Raw genomic sequence first — 20411 nt, 5'->3', positions numbered from 1 at the left:
TTGAATCGAGACCCTAATTCAAATATCAGGACACCTTTTGAAGAAAGCTAGCACATTTAGAAGTCCTTCATTGCTCAATTGTCCTGGCTGTAGCTTGAAAGAAAGAGAACATTTTCTTGAAGCAGAGAAAGTACCTCTTACATCTCTCAAACCTCAAGCCAAAGTGTCATGCTAAGACTGAAAGGTCAAAAGTTAGCTTTCAACCAGCTCTCCAGGTTTTGGTTGGTATTCCGGTCAAAAGTTAAAGAAAGGAGAGTGGTGTTTGTTATGTCTTGATTTCCAACTTCTCATTTTACAATAATAAATAAGGTAAGGGAAGTTTTGAAAAAGTGTTTTATGGAGAAAAAATTCAACAGTTCAGGAAAAAAAATTTAACTAGAGGGTATTGGCAAATCTAAAAGAAAATAAAGGGGGGAATAGAGAATAGGGCCAAACTTTGCTTAAGAAGAATAAAGGCTCAAATTGGAGGAGGTGGAGCACTGGGTTGTGTAGCCATATTCAATGACACAGACATCTACACAGCTTGTAATGATCTATTTCTTTAGAAAAATCACAAGTTGAATAAACTTGGTTTCCCTGTCAGCATCTCCAGAATAAAGATGTACCTCTTTGCATGACTGTGGTGCATCTGTAGCAACTTCACTGAGAATATCTTGAGGGCTCTTTTTTTTTCTTCAAAACACTCTGGAAGGGCTCAAACCCTTTTTTCATTTTTGCTCGCTATTGAACTGTTCATTTAGTATCAGACCTAGCTATCTTTCTGTATTACATTTCCAACCAAGAATGCCTCTGTTTTGCTTCTGCAAAACTCTGAACTATTTTGGCTATCATGTTAACTTCTCCTTTATCAATGTAATGGCAATATTTTAGTGATTACTCATATTGCTTACACTTTTGTTCCTCATAATAATAAGATTACACATGCAGTAAACCACATAATGTGTTCAGCAAACAAATACAGAGTAGACATGGCAAAAGAAATGGTTACAAAAATTGAAGAATAGAATATTTTCATACCGAACATTAATTGTTCAGTAAAAATTTTGATTTAGTGATGTCAAATGATCTCAACTAATATTTATGGCTTCGTTGTGAAATTTAGACGTAGGAATTAGGTTTGATTACTGATTATTTTTAAATATATGTTTGTCCATCTGATGAATCTCAGAGGAAACAGAATATACTAGATACGTGGAACAGAGCTGCTCTTTGAAGATTCTTGTGGGAGTAGAGGGTTGAATGGAGGTATGCTGACAAAGATGATAGAAATGAATGTCAATCTTGGAGCTGCAAAGACATACAGAAGAGGGAGGCAAGGAGGAACAAGAGGACAAAAAAAATGAAAGAGAATGAGGGAGGTGTAGCATCAATCAGAAGAAAACATGAAGAGATCTTTAGTTAGATCTTATTTCAGGAAAGGTCTTGTACCAAGGTGGACCTGCTGACATTTCAAACCTAGTCTCATATATTCTATGACACTGAAGTCAAAGGGAATTTACTAGTAAGATGCTCAACACTTCCCAATAGGCCAGATTTCTTGAAAGAAAAAAGATCCTAAGCAGACCATGTAAACATGGTTTCTCTTTAAATAAGGAAGTGCTGAATTCTGCCCTCCTGTAAATCTGTAGTCCAGATTGCTTATGGACATGAAATAATATCTACACCAAGCAAAAATCAAAAAATCTATTTGCTTGCTACTAGGTTTGCAGCAAAATATGTTACTTTATTAGGATAACTATGCAAATTGTTTGTCCTTCACATTTTTACTCTTTTATTCAAACATTATCTTGGTATGTGTAGAAAATCTGCTTTACTTAAACATATCATCTATATTGATTCTCTAATAGATTCGCAATAGGTGAGGTCACAGGTTTTATTTTAGGCAATTTTTGACAAGTGTGCCCTGAAAATTTATCTACTCCATCCTTGATTCTATGACTTGACACATAAAATACACATATGTAGATAAAAAGTCTTGTGTACTAAGAAAGTACTGGAACACAGGTTCCAGTCATCACTGAGTAACTGAGTATTTTTCCATCAAGCATTAGCAGGCTATGTTGTTTCTTACATACATACTTGCATAAATATAAAGGTATATCTAAAATGGTATAAAAATACAATTGAATATTTTCATTGCATCTAAACTCTAGATAAATTTTGTACAAGAATGAGAGATTTAAAATTAAATTTTCATGCTTTTCTTTGACACAAGCAAGTCGAAGGCAGATTATTATCTCTTCTCTTTAACTAGAAAACTTTGCAGATGAGAAGATTGCTCAGTCACTAGGATAAAGTGCTTGCTTTGCAAGGCATGAGGTTCTGAACTCACTTTCCAAAACCCATCTAAAAATCACTGGTCATATTGGTGGACGTTGTGATGCCACTACTGGGAAGGCAAAAAGAAGTGAAGCTGAGACTTGCTGGCCAGCCAGTCTAGTCCACTTGGTGAGTTCCAGGCCATTGAAAGGCACAGCCTCAAGAAAGGGTGAACTGTACCTAAGGAATGAAACCCAAGGCTGTTCTATACCCTCCACATGCACTCTCCGTACACACAAGGGTGCACACATATACACAAATGTAGGAGCTACCAAAATGTGGTTTCTTTTCCTCCTTTTTATAACAAATCTGGGAGTTCCATTCTAGAATTACAATTTCTTCAGACCTTTTGTATATGTGTGTCAGACAGACAAAAACACTTAATATTGTTCGTTCATGTCATATAACTGTTTTAATACCTTCAACATACAAAAATAATCCTATAAACTAAAATTCTAAGATACAATCATAATTACTATTAGTGATGATTAAAAGCAAACGATGTTCCTTAGTATCACAATGAAATCCTTTTTAATGAGAGAAAATCCTATCCCAATCTCTGTTCTTGGTGGTTTATAAGATTGGATTTTCCTAGTCATTTTACAATTCTGGAAGTCAAGGTACTGAAGTACAGATAGAAAGTTAACCTACCCAAAGTTCCATCACTAAAAAGTGGGTACACAGACTGATACTTCCCATGATGTTCATTCTATCAATGCCTCCAAACTTTTAATTGAAGTATAATACCCCCACCTGATGCCAACCATTCCAATAAGACTTGTAAAATCATGAAAGAAAAAGATGCCTGCCTCAAGCTCTAGACTCATCTAATTACCATAAAATATAAACTACTAATGATGTACTGTACAGAAGACATTAACTGATTCAAAGGGGAAATATTCTCAGATCTCTTAGAAACAACAATGATATATATATATATATATATATATATATATATATATATATATATATGGACACCATAACGTAAAAGAATAGATTTGAGGTTTTTTTTACAATTCTTTTTCCATTTTCTTTTCTTTTCTTTTTTTTAAATTTCTGCCTCCTCCCCGCCTCCTTTTTCCCTCCCCCTTCCCCCACTCCCCACACTCCACTCCCCTCCCCCTCCCTCTCCAGTCCAAAGAGCAGTCAGGGTTCCCTACCCTGTGGGAAGTCCAAGGTCCTCCTCCCTCCATCCAGGTCTAAGAAGGTGAGCATCCAAACAGGCTAGGCTTCCACAAAGCCAGAACATGCAGTAGGATCAAAACCCAGTGCCATTGTCCTTGGCTTCTCAGCAGCCCTAATTGTCCGCCATATTCAGAGAGTCCAGTTTTATTCCATTGTTTTTCAGTCCTAGTACAGCTGGCCTTGGTGAGATCCCAATAGATCAGCCCCACCATCTCAGTGGATGGGTAGTAACCTAAAATCTAATATTTGGGGTAAAAGTTTAACCCCCTTTTGCTTTGTGTACTGAAAAAAGTTTGTACAGATTTTTTTCTCTTTACTTTATGAGTGTTTTGAATATGTATGTGTACCATCTGCATGCCTACTGCCAGAGGTGATCAAAAGAGGCATCAGATCCTTTGGAACTGGGTTTACAAATGATTGTGAACCTTCATGTAGGTGCTGGAAATCAAACCCTGTTCCTCTCCAAGATCAACAAGAGCTCTGAACTGCTCATTCATTGCCCTTGCTCCCAAATTCACTAATATTTTAAGAGAGTACATACATTGCATAACTTTCCAGAACACAGAATACAACTATTACTTTTTGTGATAATTATAACTTACTACATTAGTTTGAAGTACATTGTCAATATAATCTGCAGTATATGCTGGAGAAAATTTCTTTAGCTCCATCCCCAGGTTGTGGCACTCAGGGCAGCAGTGTGAGTATGTGTGTGTTACTGTGAATCACTGACATCTATTTTCCCTCTTTTGCTGCTCTAGACATGAATTATGTAAAATGGAATTTTAAGTGCTGGGAGTTTAAATTCGGTCTTTGTTCCAAGCAAATCATAAAGCAGAGTCCATTCATTACTGGATAGTAAGAGTCCACATTCTGAAGGGCAGAGCCCAGCTCTGTTCATGTACAGGGAAAGGCTGACTAGGCAGAACAGAAATACCTGGGTCAAGTGGTACCAGCCGTGCAGAGTTAGCAAAGCAGAATTGGCCTCCTCGCTGACAGCTCAGCTAGCTACATTAATAGGAACAAGGCTTTTTACATCTTTAGCAATATGTTCTTGAACTAAATAAAGGTCGTACACAATGACATAGCTCCATATGGGTCAGATGCTAGAAGAGGACTCTTAATTCTGTTAAGCTATCAAGTCAAAATTCTAAGGAGCAGTCCTGCGATTGCAGCATGCCACATTCAAATGCTGGAATTGCAGCAAAGGGAAATGAAGAGAGACCTGCACGTCTCACAGAAGTGACCACCTGGCAGTGCCTTTCAGCTAGCTACCTAATAAATAGATATCTTTCATTGTCTGTGATCAAAAGGAGACAGTAGATAAAGAGCAATGTTAACAGCATTTGCTGACATTTGAATTGTTTCTGTAGCGACATATGGATGGATGCACATGATTCTACTTACATTCAGTATCATTTTGACAATTGTAAGCGTAAGTGCAACAACATCTGGAAAGTGCTTAGGCTGCTCTGAGAAAGTCTGATCAATCCTTCAAGCTAACTTACAGAAACATAGCTTCATCTCTCCAGCTTTAGCCCTCTGCATAAGGATAAAAATATCCTGAATCAGGTTGGTCCTTCTCTTCCTTAAACTAGATTAAGATTGATAAAAAACAAACAAACAAACTGTGAGCTACCAACATAATTCTAATTTCATATGAAAGGTTTTACTAACTGAATTATGAACCCATCAGAGAAATCTCTTTGATTGACTGTTCCTGTTTTATAGAATAGGAAACTGAGGCTTTGAGAGATGACCTATTCCAAGTCTGTTCAACTGCAAAGCTAATATTGTTAACATACATTGTCTTTATCACTGCTTTGTAATCCTAGTCTGTCTCATACATGCAATTTAATTTGATAATGCTTGTCCTCATTAAGACCTGTCTGTTATTGTAGATAAATATGCTACCCTATTTTTACAGTTTCCAAAGGCCACTCAAATTCTTGTGTACAGTTTTATTATGAACTAGAATTTTTGAATCTTACAAACTCTGTAATAGCCTGTGTAACCTTGCCAAAAAGTTAGAATTTCCAAGTGTCTTTCTTCACCTTGTTTCCTTCCTTCTTTCCTTCCTTCCTCCCTCATTACCTCCGTCGCCCCTTCATCCCTTCCTTCCTTCCTTCTTTCCTTCCTTCCCATTTATTCCTCCATCTCTCCCTCCCTTTCCCTCTCTCCCTCCCTATCTCCTTTCCTTTCTTCTTTTCTTCTTTTCTATTATAGTCATTTCTGGAAATCCAGTACCAATAATCATTTTACAGTTACAATGTTTTCTATTTTTCATGAATCTACAAATGTTTTGACTCCTATAGCCTGACCAGTCACTTAAAAATTTATACATGTATGTACCTACATGAATACACACACATATATATATTATATATATATATATATATATATATATATATATATATATATACACACACATACATATAAACATGCACAAACAGAGAATCTACCAAGCAACTACAAAAGGAGTAAAGTTAACAGTTGGAAAAACAAGCAAACTATAGCAAAAAATAGTACTATCTGATCACAAAGAAAACACATCTTGTTTAATAGATTTCATTTAAAATTGTATCGGACAAATATACTTTGTTTCCAAATTATATTTGAGGATCTTATTAAGCAGTAAACAATACTGTTGGATATCTTCTGATCTCAATCCAGAGTTTACTGTCTCCTGGTTATAACCCAAGCCTCCACTATGCTTTATCTTAGTTATTGCTATGTGGTCCCAAATTTAATACAGATAATTGAATGGGTTTATTTAGCTTATTTCAACCTTAAACTCCCTATCCAGTTCACAGAACAGTTAATCATCTTTTCTTTTGTAATAATGGAAATCCCGGAAAATTTGTTTTTAGTAGTAAGGAACAATAATTAGGGCATATAATACATCCGTTGTTTAGATTATTTATTCCATCTGGAGACTCAAGACTTTGCATTTCCTTCAGTAGGTTGAAGCTCTGACACTGTTTGCACCATCATTGTTTGTATCAGCTTAAGATTTTATGTAGCTCTAAGTTGTAGTAATGACTCAGCAATCAAAACCTCAGGGTCAGGATGCTTGGTTTGTTTGTTCTGACAGGGCCAGAGAGCCAAGAGTTCTTTTTCATATTGAACTAACTGGATAATCTTCTTGGCTTCCTTTAAAGGATCTCAGAAGCTAACTTTCCAGCTGTCAACTCTGTCTGTTTGAGAGTGAAGGAACTATTCATGTGTTAAGTGTCTTGGGTATTAAAAGCATAGAAACACACTGGAGAGTGTTGGGTCTGGTTGGCTGAGTTGAGCAAAGAGCCAGAGAAAGGCCTTCCCACAAACTGGAATTAAAAAAAGGAGGAAATGGAAGTTCCCTTATTCTCCCCCAATAAATTCAAAGCAGTCCTTTATCAATTCATTCTTTAAAAATATCCTTGCATCTATTTATTTGAAGGAACATCATTGTCTTCAGTGGGTATACTGACATACTATTCCTACTGAAATGAAAGTTCCCATCCCTCCCCTTTCCTTGCTTTTTGCCTTTGAATTCACTAAGCAAGAAAGCCAAGCCTGTTAAACCTCAAAATACTCTCTACCAAAACTCAAGGTTCAAAAAAGTCTGCCATGAACCCTGGAGTAAGGTCTGAGCAAAAGCTGTTTACTGTTGCTATACCTGAGCTAAACATAGTGAGGCAAAGTTGCATTTGCACAAACAGCCTCAGGAGCCCTTGAGATGCAATGGCATTGCCTTATACATTGTGCCAGCTGAAGTCAGAGAATTCTGGGTTGACTGATACTTCACTGCTATTATGAACCTAAAATAACTGATAATGAAAACATTGCAACTTCTGGAAGATTCTCTCCTTGCAATTATTAAATCTCAAATAAATAAAAGACAGAATAATATCCGCTTGCTTTCAAATGGTGTTGAGAATTAATCTACACAATTAATTTCCCCGCACCCCCAGTTTAAATCCACATGCATACTGCCTGAGAATGTGAGTGGGAAGGAGGCAGACAAAGTTAGACAGTCTCAAAGCAAAGAGGCACTAGTTTGCTGACGTCCAGAATGGCATTAAGAAAGGACTTCTCTTTTTTTCCAAAGAGTAGTATCAAGTAGATGACCCAAAGCACTGCCCGCTCTTCTGAGAACTAGTTATCAGAAGCTGCAGGTGAATGAGCAGTTGAGAAGGAAAGGAATAATCAGTATCTTCACAGAGTCTGGGAGGCTCCTGATAGCCTGCTGCACCCTGCTGGCATCTGGAACTTCCCTGCCCTTCTTTTCTTAAACTTTGTGTTTCCTATTTATGTATCTACTACTGACTTTAAGTTTCATGATCCTTACCTCATCCTCTCCTTTAGAAAAAAAAAAATAAAATTCTAATTATGACTGCTACTGTGCTCCAGCCACTTAAATAAAAAAAAAATAGAAAATGTTCTTTTTCTAATAATGAAACAATAGCTGGAATCTATGAGAAAAAAATATGCCAGTTAATAATAGTCAGTAAGAAGGGTATATCATGACGTGTGTCTCAGAGTTTTCCCACAGAGTGTCCATCAGAGAACTGTGTGGAGTGTCAGTCACAGGGCCAGCTGGGGGCAGGGAACAGATCTTAGCAGCTGCAGTTAAACTCCTCCAACATCGTTGTACAACAATCATTAGATAACCTTGTCTTTACATTTCGTGTCTTTGCTTATTTGGTAATTTCCCTTATAGGAAAAAAGAAGAAATATCAGTTTCTTTTAGTATGAGGTCTGACATCTCCAAACTTGGATGCAGTTATGAGTCTTTTACTACATCAGTCATTTCTGAATAGATCTCTTATGCTGTAATTAGCATCTTTTAGCTAAATATAGTCATCAGTAGTTGGAAAGCATCGCTTAGGTGTGCCCTCCTTTGCCTAGTTAGCATACTTGTCATCTCTGCCATGAACATGATCACAACAGTCTTTAGAGTTGGCTCACAGCCCACAGAAAGTCCCCACTCCACTTCAAATACACCACCATAGACAGTTCCCGAGGAAGACCATCATTCTAGCACTTTCGCTTGGGGATTTCGGGCATTTTAGAAATCTATTTACAAGTTGTTTTCCCTATTTGGTAGAAGCGAGGTGCCAAATCGGACATAAATATATTCACAAACACAGAGATGCAGACACAGTTACAGTGAAATAGTATTTTCCTTTCTTGAGATCAAAAAAAGGTAAAATGTTACCTTCATTTGAGTTTCAAGGAAAGAGAGGGGCAAAAATTTAAGGCACAGGTAACCACCAGGGATCATTGAGGAGCCTGAGCCCAGCAAGACGTGTGACTGAAGTCACATGAATTCCGATGCTGCTTTCTTTTATAGCCAAGAATACATAATTAGGAGCAATTTTCAACCACACTTCCTTCTCTCGGGACTGCATTGGTTGAGAAAATGTCCCCCAACAACAGATACCGGTAGTCTGAAGCAGGGGACACGGTGTTGAAAAGGGTTCATGAGATGCAGCAGGAAGAGTCAAACCAAAAGTGAGGCTGACACACAAACAGTTCCCACTTTGTTCTCCTTTGCTCCTGGTCGTGGCTGTGCTCCCGAGCACATATAACTGCTCTTGGGGAAAAAAACAAAAGATCTTCAGGACTCTACTTTTCAGTTATTATAAAAGTCTGATTATACCCCCACTGCCATCCCATGCAGTCTCTGAATATGTTCAATTTTGCTTCTGTCTCCGTACTTCTGCCAGCAGCTAACCTCAATGATTTGCCCCTGAATTTTAGAGATTTCTTTCAAAAAAGGCAGCACTTTTTATTTTTCTCACAAATTTGCAGATTTCCTACATCCAGAATTCACCATGAAAACATTAAGAAGAGGTGTATAAACTGACAAAGGCGGCGCGGGGGGGGGGGGTGATCATTCCAATAGAAATGGAAATAACCTCTTTGGCATGAGAATAACCCCAAATGCCACACACTGGTTCCTCTCTGCATTACAATCGCAAAGTGTGCGCTTATGAACTGCATATGGAATCGGAAAACACAAACATCGTAAAAAAACAAGGTACCAGAGCTGAGTGGTCTGGTGACTTACCTTCTCAAGTGGATCCTCAAAGTTCACCAAGGAAAATTTTAAATCCTCTAGCTGGTCATACACCACTCTAATTTCCTTTCCTCTTCTCTCTCTCTCTGTCTCTCTCTCCTCTCTCTCTCTCTCTGTGCGTGTTTGTCACATAAGAAAAAAATAATCAACTTTCAAAGGTTCCATTTATTTGATCCACCAGCAACGGCATAGAACGTGTCCAAGAGACTCCGCCAAAAAGTAACCCAAAAACTCATCAAAGGCGAAAGGAGCCGGGGAGTAGGGCAGAGACGGGGCGGTGAGAGGTGGGGGACTATAGATTGGGAGCCCCACTGCCTGGAGATTATTTTCACGCTGTTGAGATCTCGTCTTGTGCGTTATACCTGCTTTGGTTGTCACACAAATCCAAACACACAGGACGGACACTTACACAGTCTCTTTCACGAGAAAGCAGTCACCCACACGCAGGAACACATACAAACACATAAGCACTCACAGAAGCCTGTGTGATGAAAACTGTGAGTAGGAACCTCCAAGAGGTGCTGTGAGCTGCAGATGCTATGGCTTGCGGTTACCTTCCCAGGTCTGTGGAGAATCAAAAGAACATCCAAAATCAGGGGGGTGGGGGGTGAGAACTAGATCCCGGATTCCTCTCCCCGAGGCAGATGTATCAAGCCAGGAGCGAGTCAATCAGCAGAGGTGTCTGCTTGCACGGTGCCCCGGATTATGGCAAGGTTATTAATCTTGATGCGCTGCATGCCCCCACCCCCACCACTCGGCAGCCTGCATTGAGATGATTGCCAGAGCCGTGTCTGTCCCTGCTCTACTGCATTTTGCTCAGCGCTCTGATGCTGCAAGTGAGACACAGTGGAGGCAAGAATACTAATAAGGTGGTTAGCTACAGTTTCTTCAAGGCAGTCGGTACGCAGTACAGTAAACGTGGACTTCCCAGGGCTCTGTGTGTGTGTGCCTGCTTGTCTGCAGGGAGGGCAGCGAATCCATCTCCCGCCAGCAGGAGAGATGGCTTGCATTCTGCTGCGGAGGACTATATCATCAGAATAGTCACTGTCCTGCATCCATTGTTTCTGACAGTATTTTGCTTGGGACGAAGAAGGGGGGTTAAGGGATTAGAAGCCTGGAGCTGGTATTTGAAAGAGGTGGAGAAAAAAAAAAAACACAAAAAGTCCAGGGAGACAAATTAGCTTTATAAATAGGCTCCAAGGAGGCCAAGGCAGATTTTTAACATGCTGCTGCCCTAGCTGTTAAATGGAAATACAAAGCAATTTCAAAAACCAGCCTTAGCCTATAAATCTTAGAGTTGGCAACAAGTATCTGAATTTGACTGATGGGACAGTGGACAAATGGATTTCTGGGGATATAAAAAGTTTGCTCATGCCTTCTTCTTTGTAGCCTGGATCCAGTGAATGCTGAAAACCAAATTTCAGTCATTTAAAATGTGAATTTCAACTTTTATTTATTATTATTTAATTGATGTTATTTATGTTAATGTATTATTATTATCATTATTAATTACTATTATTATTCTCAAGTTGTAGAGAATATTTGAGTGGCACAGTGACACTGTATCCCTTTTAGTACCAAAACATGTAAGTAAATAGATGTCTAATATGCTAAATCCCTCAGCTGCTGGACCCTAGTCTTCTTCTTTAAAGTTGAGACTCACATTGCAATACTGCTTCTTTAGTCAAGGATACTCACTGAATTCCTTCAGTTCAATTAAAACAGTATATCTGGAAAATAATTGCACAATTGGAGAAGATGAGAAGAGTTGTGGAGCTTTGTAATACTGAGTATGCCCAGCAGATGTCACAAAATAGGAGGGAGGCAAGAGAATGCCACCCAGAACAACAAACATGAATTAATAATGTGTTTAATAACACAGGTTTAATAAAATAAATGATGTCCACTTGAAATACTGAAATTCTATAAAATGTAAAAGGAAAAGGTACCCAGAGAACAGCCCCACATGTGTAGTTTTCTGAGTTTTCCCCTCCAGTCACCATTCCACATAATTCATTATCTATCATTAATATTGCACAAAATTCTATCCCACTAAGATGGGGACTTTTGCCTCTGATGGCTTCTGTACTCTACAAAACAGAATTCAGTAGTGCCTTGCAAATACAACAAAGACCAGATAAAGACACAAAACTGATACTGGAATGAAACAAATTAGGTGATTAAAGATTAATAAGTAAAGTGTGTGATATTTCAATTTTAACACAATAATACTGTTTGATCTTGATCATGGTAATAAACCTCAGCTTTATAGAATTATTACTGTCTGCTATATCATTACAGTCTCCTATTACTGAGCTGTACAATAGTGATAAATACATAATCAAAAACATACAAAAACCTTTCTATTTGAGTTATTATTTTTTGTTTTCAAGGTTAATTTTGTTCTGAGAATCAAACCTAGGACTTGTGTATGTTAAGCTGAATCCTGTCACTAAGTTACAACATCACTTCCTCTACATATGACAGCTTTTTCAAAAATCTTCATATCCCTGTAGCTTTCATTTAGCCAAATGCGACTAATTAATGAAAACCCACTGCTTCACAGCACAAGTTTGTCTGTATGTCAATAGAACATGGAGTTGAAAGCTTGGGTTTGAGAACTGACACAGATTTAGGTTCACATGTTCCAGTTACCTTCCTTTAAGATCATCTCCAGGGAACTGTGTGCCTCTGTATCATTTTATTTGTTGATAAAAGAGAGACCATTTTGATGTCACTTTTTGGGAGGATGTTTATATCTAAATAAAATTATATAAAGACTGGAATAAATCAATATTTACTGTATGCTTCATGTATTTACTGACACAGCCTAAGACATATGTGACATGTATGTTGATGAACAAAGTAGATACTGATTCTTATTATAGTAGTTCTGCCTACATAGAGCATCAGGTGACATCAACCAGTCAAGCCTTTCGGGGTTAAAAGTGTGTTTTTAAATTTATTCCTATATATAGCTGTTCCGATCTCATTTTTGTAAGGCTATAGTTTCAAACATTTGGTAGTCCTTGCATGTGCATTTATATGCATGCTTGCATCCATCTGTGTGTTTCAAGACTAATGTGGGGAAAAATTTCACTGTCTTGATTGTCTGACATCTGGACTCAAGTGGAATATGTATTTAGAAAGACAATTTAATGGTCATGTACTGCTTCCTAATCAGAGACTTGCTTTGAAGTCGGTAGTGTCACCAAGCCTCAAAATACTGGTTGGTCCTTAACAAAACAATGAACTGAAGTTCTGCCATCCACTAAAGTGGATACCCTACTTCCCAGTGAGATGACATGTGAAGCTGGAGAGATTGGATCTAGGAAGATCTACTTAGCAGAATGATACATTGATGTTTAAACACACTGTAGTAACAGACAAGTCACTCTTTTTCCCGGGTCCCTTTCTCCCAGTAAACAGGGGCTAATATGTAACTGGCTTCACTCAAAGGTTTGCCCTGCTAGCACCCTGGAAGGAATATACAAGTGTTATTCTTTTGTTTTTAAATATTTGTATGATTATTTATTTATGTATATGGATATATATGAGGAGGACAAAGGGATGTCAGTTTGCCTGGAGCTGGAGTTACAAGCAATGCTGTTCTGCCTGTTATAGGTAATCAGAAATGAACTCAGGTATATTCTCTTAACCACTGAGTCATCTCTCCAGTTCCCCAAAAATGCAGTTTTTTTTTTCTCGGAGCTACAGACACAAGAAGAAAAATCTGGACAAACAAGAGCTGACCAGTGTTTCCCAGTTTATTACCATTAATCCAGACTTTGTCTGATCGCTTTTATTTAACGCATCTGTTCATAAAAATACAGATGCTGTCTATTGGATCTTTGTTTCTGAAGGGTCTCGTGCGTTATTCTAGATAAGTTGACATGATTTTCACTGCCTGCATTTTCTTTTATTATAGAGTATTCATGCGAGAACTTTATGATGAATGAGGTAATGTATTATTTTGTTTTCCTTCAAGTGTCATGACTTCACCCTCATGAGTGAAGTTGTAAGGAAGAAACTCAAAGGAGATGACATCTGTTTTCTATATGACGATGTAGTAAGTAGTAAGTAGGGGACCATCTACAAAAAAGGATGAGGACCCTTACCAAAGCTAGATTATCTAGTAACACCTTTACTGCGAACTTAATTCTTCTCCAAAACTAAAACAAATTTAGTTTTTCTGTTTAGGCTGCTCATTCTGTATATGATTGCATGAGAAATTAGTTCAGTTCATAAATGATCATAAGTGGTCAATTCCAAGACAAAATATTACAGATTGTAACCAAAAATGAGATATTAATTTAAATGCCTAAATGCAAAACTTCTTGTCTATTGATCATTGAGGAATTATTATCTACCTTATAAGTCACTTGGCAAGGAGGAACAAAAACAATATGGTGGCCGCAGAGTATAGCAGTTGCATCTGGCATGCTACAGAGTTTCAAAAGCACACATACGAGATTAAAACTGCAGGCCATATAATTCGAATGTTTGCTGATAGACCCAGGTTTCTTCAGTGGGTATGTTGTGATAGAGTGGATAACTTGTATAGTACAGCTAAGCAAAAATTCCTTTGCCAACCAAGTTGATTTTAAAGATTATCTTCTATGTCCTTCTTAGTTTCATAATGATTCCCTAGCCATAAGCTGAAATATATGTAACGACAGAAGCAGAGAATTCCAAAGAAGATGGTCCTTCTTCACTTTATACACTAGAGCACCCTTCTCTTTTAGATGTCATTATTAGGATGCCTCAATTTCAATAGATGTACAAATAATCTTTTTGAGCAGCACGTTTGAATTAAGGACAAACCTACATACCCTGCACACATTGCATACGTAGATTCTTGTTATGCTAAAATTTTAAATTACTGCAGGAAAATGAACCAGTCTTGAGTGGACAATAGATATATGAGTCACTTTAACATGTACTATTTTGGGTACCAATACTGACTGTAAAAGGACTCGATCCCAGTTAATGTAATATTCTTAGAATCGCCATGTGAAAATTCTAACTTCAGATTTTCTTTTAAACTCAGTTTACCCATAGCACGCTACCTTGCTTCTGGTTGCTCCCTGTGTCATGTGATATGCAGTAAGGACAGAAGAATGCAAATAGGGCTTGATATTTGTCCTCCATAATTGGTTTTACAATAGTTTCCTTGCACGCCAAACACTCTGTATTGCTTTTCTAGTCTGAGTTACCACCTAACCTGCTGGGTAGAGCAGAATACTGCTGGTTTACTAAACATTCACTCCCCGATTAGTTCATCTTCTGGAGCTCTCATTATTCACAGCTTCAGTGTAACGTGGATCTTTTATTTAAAGTGTTTTAGCAAGTTGCTGAGAATTCGACACCATCATATGTCTTGTATTATTTAGCTCAGTTATTTATAACATAAAGCCAAGCTTGGGAAATTGTAGCATAAATAGTGAACTACTTGTATCTATTTCTCCGTGAGCTTTGGACCTGGACTTTTATAATAAATTCTGCTCATTAATCAAAAAATTCTCACCATGTAATATTTATTACATTTTTATTATTTTATGCACAATATGGATTTTTATAATAATGATTTTAAAGACTAGTTTTTATAATTTATTTGTTTCCTAGAGAAATGTATTTCCCTAAAACTGCAAGTACTAGATGAATTTTGGATGAAAATTTGATACACAAAACTCTGTTAAGAAATATAGAACACCTTGTTTCATATTTACTTCTTTGAATATGAACTTCTGAGTAACCTCACAGTGGTCAGTGTACATCCTCAACAAACTGTAGTAATGTAAAATTAATACTTCATATTTTTGTTCAGCAATTCATAATCACTCTACTCTTTTAATTTCTGTATGATGCTCTTCCTGACATTGAACACTTGCATTCTCTTTTTAAGTCTAACTGGAGATGAATCAGTTTTATTGATCTCCTTTAAAAGGTCTCTGTGTTTGGTTTCACATTACCGATTTCATTTTAATTTTTAATTTATTTTCTTTTCTTTGAAGCAGGGGCTCATTATGTAGCTCAAGCTGATCTGAACTTGCCAAGTAGTATAGGAAATCATGAGCCTCCTAAGTGATAAGATTATACATGTTTGCTAAATGGTACAAGTTTATCTACCTTAGCTGTTTAACTTTTATTTTCCTTGATTTATCTTCTGCTTCAAAATTATTTTATGTAATTTGCTCAGTGTATACTTGGTTTTTCTTCTTTTTGCATACTTATATTGTCTACGTCTTATAGATATTATTAATCTATGAATTTATGGTTTTCATCAAAATCTGAAACTTCTTAAAGCATTAATATTTTATGTTTTTCTTCATTTGGTCTTCTTTGGTGACTCTAATTTCTATGTATATTGGGTATCTGCTCCTCCCACTGAAAATCTGTACTTTTTTTTCTTTTTTTGTTTTTAGTTTTTTGTTTGTTTGTTTTTGTGTTTTCAAGACAGGGTTTCTCTGCAGCCTTGGAGCCTGTCCTTGAACTAGCTCTTGTAGATCAGGGTGGCCTTGAACTTATAGAGACCCACCTGCTTCTGCCTCCCAAGTGCTAAGATTAAAGGCAAGGCGTGCACCACCACTTCCTGGTTGCACTTTTTTCTAATAATTTTTCTTTTGTTTCATTTTATAAAATATTCATTGTATAAATCTTCAAATATGCTACCTCTTTCTTCTATAGCCAAATGTTCTTTCAGCTCTGCCTATTTTCTTTAAAATCTCAGATATTATAGTCCTATGCTTCTATATTGCATCTGTGGCAATATATTTTGGATCTTTTCAGTTAAGCTTTATTTTCTCATAATATGTTTTGTTTTTATCTTTTTTTCTTAGAAGCATGGAATTCATAATATATATCGTTGCTATTCTTGTCTATTTAGTCTTTCATCTGTATTATTTCTAGACTGACTTCAGTTGATTTATGACTCCCACTCACAATGGGTCATAAATTACTGTTTTCATGAATTCCTGGCAATGCTTATTGCTTGACAAGAAATTTTGATCATTCTTATTGAATTCTGGTCCTTAAAAATGATTCCTATTATGCATGGGAATCTACTTACTTAGAAGCAGTTTGAAGTTTTCAAGTTTGAGATTGTTAGGAAGAGAAAAGGAACCCATGGTCTAAGATTCTTTTACCCCACCAAGGAAGCCATGTCTCTGTGCATGTTCTACTGTATATCCCATTTATTTTAATATTTTCCCAATTCTGGTTGGAGAAGCATAAAACATCCTGTCCTTCTGCCAACTACTGGATTATCCACCTTTATCTTTTCTATAATTCTGTCTCTAGTAAGTTCTTCCTCCTCATCAATCAGCCTTTAGTAAAAACTAACTGGGACCATGTGGTAACTTTCCAAGAATTCTCAAATTACACTCTTCTCTCTTTCATAATCTGTAATGTCAAATTTGAATGGTTAATCTCATAAAAAACAACTTTATTGTGTAAACACAAAGAGACTCATGGCCTTCATCAGAGTTTATTTTTCCAACTGTATGACTAAGAAACTCCCAAGTGATAAGTAGGGGTGTCATAAAGCCGATCTTATGCTTCCATGCAAACCAGTCATGATTGTCTAATGGTAACCAATGAATTGTCTAAAGTCCAATGAATCTTTTCATTCAAACAATTGGTTGCTTCTTTTATTTAGAGAATAAGAGTAAATCTATGTCTTATTATTCTGATTTGGCTAAATATGGAAGCCTTAAATTACCCATTCAAACAGTATATCTGTCCATCTGTCTGTGTGTGGGAAGGAGAGATAGAGGTGATAGATAAATTGATAGATAGATAGATAGATAGATAGATAGATAGATAGATAGTCAGATGATAGATGATAGATAGATAGAAGCATAATTAATAAAAACTCAGAGACAAATATTGGGATTCAACCTGAAGATCAGGAAAGCAAAGCAGCCAACCAGCCACACTGGCTCTTACTTCGACCTTAGGTCAAAATGGTGATCCTGCCTCCAGGAAACCTCAGAATGATACTGAGACTGAGGGTTGTCTCCTCCAGTTTTATAAACCTCTCTAGGTCTGGGATTGAGGGAGTGCACCATTACTGCCCAGTTTCTATGGCAAATTCATGTGGTTACCAGGATTAAAGGTGTGTGTCTTCGCTGTCTGGTCTGTAAGCCTGACCAGTGTGGCTATTTTACTTTTCTGATCTTCAGGCAGGTTTTATTTATTAAAATGCAAATTAAATTCCACTACAGGAGGGGAGGGGGAGAAGGGTCACTATAGTATAGAATATTCTTCTTTACTGTGATAATATCCCTGACAAATGAAACTTAAAAGCAAAAGGTTTATTTGGGCTTATAATTCAAAGGTTTATTCCATCATAGTGAGAAAGTCATAACAGCAGGAACATGAGCTAGCTGGTCGCATGGTGTCTCCAGTAAGACAAGAGAGAGAAATTCATGTTGCTACTCAACTCTATGCTTTTCGTTCAGCCTGGAATTCTTTTGCCATTTGAAGTGTTTCTCACCTCTTCAGTTCAATCTCTAATAACATTTTCATAGATATCCCTAGAAGTACATGACATGGGCTGCATGGTGACTATGGCTGCTCAGCAGTTCCAGCTTTCAACATTGCAGACCACACTTCTCCAGCGCTTTTTACTTCCATTTCTAATAATTCTAATATGCCTTTCCCTTTGGGAAATTTTATGTGGGCTTTGGTAAAAGATAAAAATGTGTACAACTGTAGCCTCTCTAAACAAAAATTTTCTTTGGGAAAAAAAAACCTGCCTCTATGAAACCAGGAATTTCATTGTATCCTCCTAATTACATCATGAACAGGAAGGGTAGATGTTGCGGGAGCTCCTTCCACTCCTTCAGCCAATAGCCACTGAGATACCAGCCCACTGGGGCGTGGTCTCTCTCCCTTTAAAAAAGCGGCCACTTCCCTCTGCTATCTCTCTGGCTTCCGGGTCCTCTTCAGGCAACTAGGCTCCCTTCCTGATTGAGCAGAGGGCTGTTGTCTGGGACGGTGATCTGTAAGTTTTTCCCCTTTCAATAAATAGCTTCTCTATTGGTCATAATTCCAAATTGGTGTGGGATTGTTTGTGATTTATGCCTTCAGATAGAGATTTACTAGACACACATGATCCCAAAAACGAAATGCCTGCAATTCAGATCACAAGCCTGAGGCCAATAAGGCAAGAGTTCCGTTATAAAAACAGAGAAATCAGAAGTGGTACAGTATAATAGGGGAAGAGTAAGATATCACAACCTTCCATTTTGAGAGCATATGAGAGGAATAAGCCCATACTGCAAGACTAGGAAATTTTATAGTTTCTGCATCCCAGAAGAAATCCTTTTCCCAAGGTCATGCATTTGGACAAGTGTTTCCATTCTTTTGGGAACTTAAGGAAAATACATGCTTGATAAACAGTCATTCTTATATCTAGCAAGCAGAACTTATGGCTGTTCTATTAATATAGGATCAATGCCTATTGTCAAAGTGAATGTTAGATTCCTCATTCTCTGATCTCAAGCTATACCCCAGCTCACACATCCTTTGTCTCCCATTTAATCCTATGTGTAACTATACAGTATAAAGGTGGGATTTTCTCTCAATTAAATGCTGCTGTCAGTCATTTTTATTCACCCTCAGATCCTGTTGACCCCCATTCCCTCAGTCTAATCTCCTACCCATTGCCGCCAACTCCTTACATCCTCTTTGGGACCTGATACCCTTTTCCCCTGCCAAAGCAGGTGAAGCAGGTTATCTGACAATAGCTGATGACAAAACCCAACTAAATTAATAATAAAAATTAACCATCTCTGTGCTAATGAAATCATAGTGTCAGTAAACCAGTTGAAAAATAAGCTTAGATATCTTAGATTGTTTAAGAGGTGTGATCAAATAAAAGATTTTAATAGTCTCAATGAGGATTATTTTAAATCAAGTGATTGCACCTCCCTTGAAACATGTGGAGTAATAATTAAATCACGATGATTGGCTATGGAAAGCTCTAGAAATTGTGCTTTCTGGGCACAATGAGGAGCAAAGATGAAAGATCAGTTCTCTAATATCAACATGAAAGACTTCACAATAGCTTAGCAGTCTTTATATACATTTCTGTACATATAGTGTGATACAGATGAATCAAATCTAAAAAGTCACTAATTTGGTTTTTGTTGGCCATGCATATATAACACAGATTCTCCCCCAAATAGTGTTATTACTTTAACATGATGCTAGATTACTAATGAAGAATTGGGACCTTATGTTACAATCAGTCATGATAAACTCTATTCCAATGTGATTTAAAGGAAAAAAAAAAGTCCAGCCAACTAAACAAAACAGTCACTGTGCATTCTTGTTTCTTGGCAGAAGAGCTGTGTTCATTGAAATCCCTTAAGACCTCTGGTCCATAAAACCTTTAGGAGAAATGAATTCATAACAGTTTTCAAGTAACAACGAAATTATGGAAAGTAACACATTGTCATTAAAAGTGTTCACTATTTCTTGCCACTCAAGTTTTATTTATAAACAAGAGATGATTTGTCTCACCTTACTTTGAAGCTGACTTCTCTCATGATTCCTATAAAATCATGGGGGTTTGAACAAGCTACCAATGGAGACCATACCTTTTTCCATAGATCAGATGCTTCCAAAATTATTAAAAAAAAAGAGAGAGAGACATTACCTGCAAACTAAGCTTTCATGAAAACAGAAATCTACCCTGAGGTCAAGGTCTGCTTGAAAGTATCATACACTGAGTGAAAGATCAGGCCATTAGCACTAATTAAAGTAACCCAAATTTCCTTTACTTTATTTGGCTTTGAATCATTAAATTGGTCTACTAGATTACTCCAATTAAAAT

General features: G+C 37.2%; 1 protein-coding gene across 3 annotated transcripts in view; it reads right to left on the bottom strand.

Annotated features, from left to right (window-relative positions):
• The window catches only part of Lrrc4c (leucine rich repeat containing 4C), a 1351357-nt gene extending 1340805 nt beyond the window's left edge, over positions 1 to 10552 (bottom strand). Inside the window, exon 1 of one of the 3 annotated variants that reach the window (XM_075961517.1) lies at positions 9560 to 10552. The gene's annotated coding sequence lies outside the window, so the exon portion shown is untranslated. The remainder of the gene's footprint in view (positions 1 to 9559) is intronic. The other 2 variants (XM_075961518.1, XM_075961519.1) reach the window with 2 other exon arrangements.
• Between the last annotated feature and the right edge of the window lie 9859 nt (positions 10553 to 20411).

Source organism: Microtus pennsylvanicus, chromosome 2 (assembly GCF_037038515.1).
Source record: "Microtus pennsylvanicus isolate mMicPen1 chromosome 2, mMicPen1.hap1, whole genome shotgun sequence".
NCBI classification, from domain to species: Eukaryota; Metazoa; Chordata; class Mammalia; order Rodentia; family Cricetidae; genus Microtus; species Microtus pennsylvanicus.
This window is presented reverse-complemented; position numbering and strand designations above follow the sequence as displayed.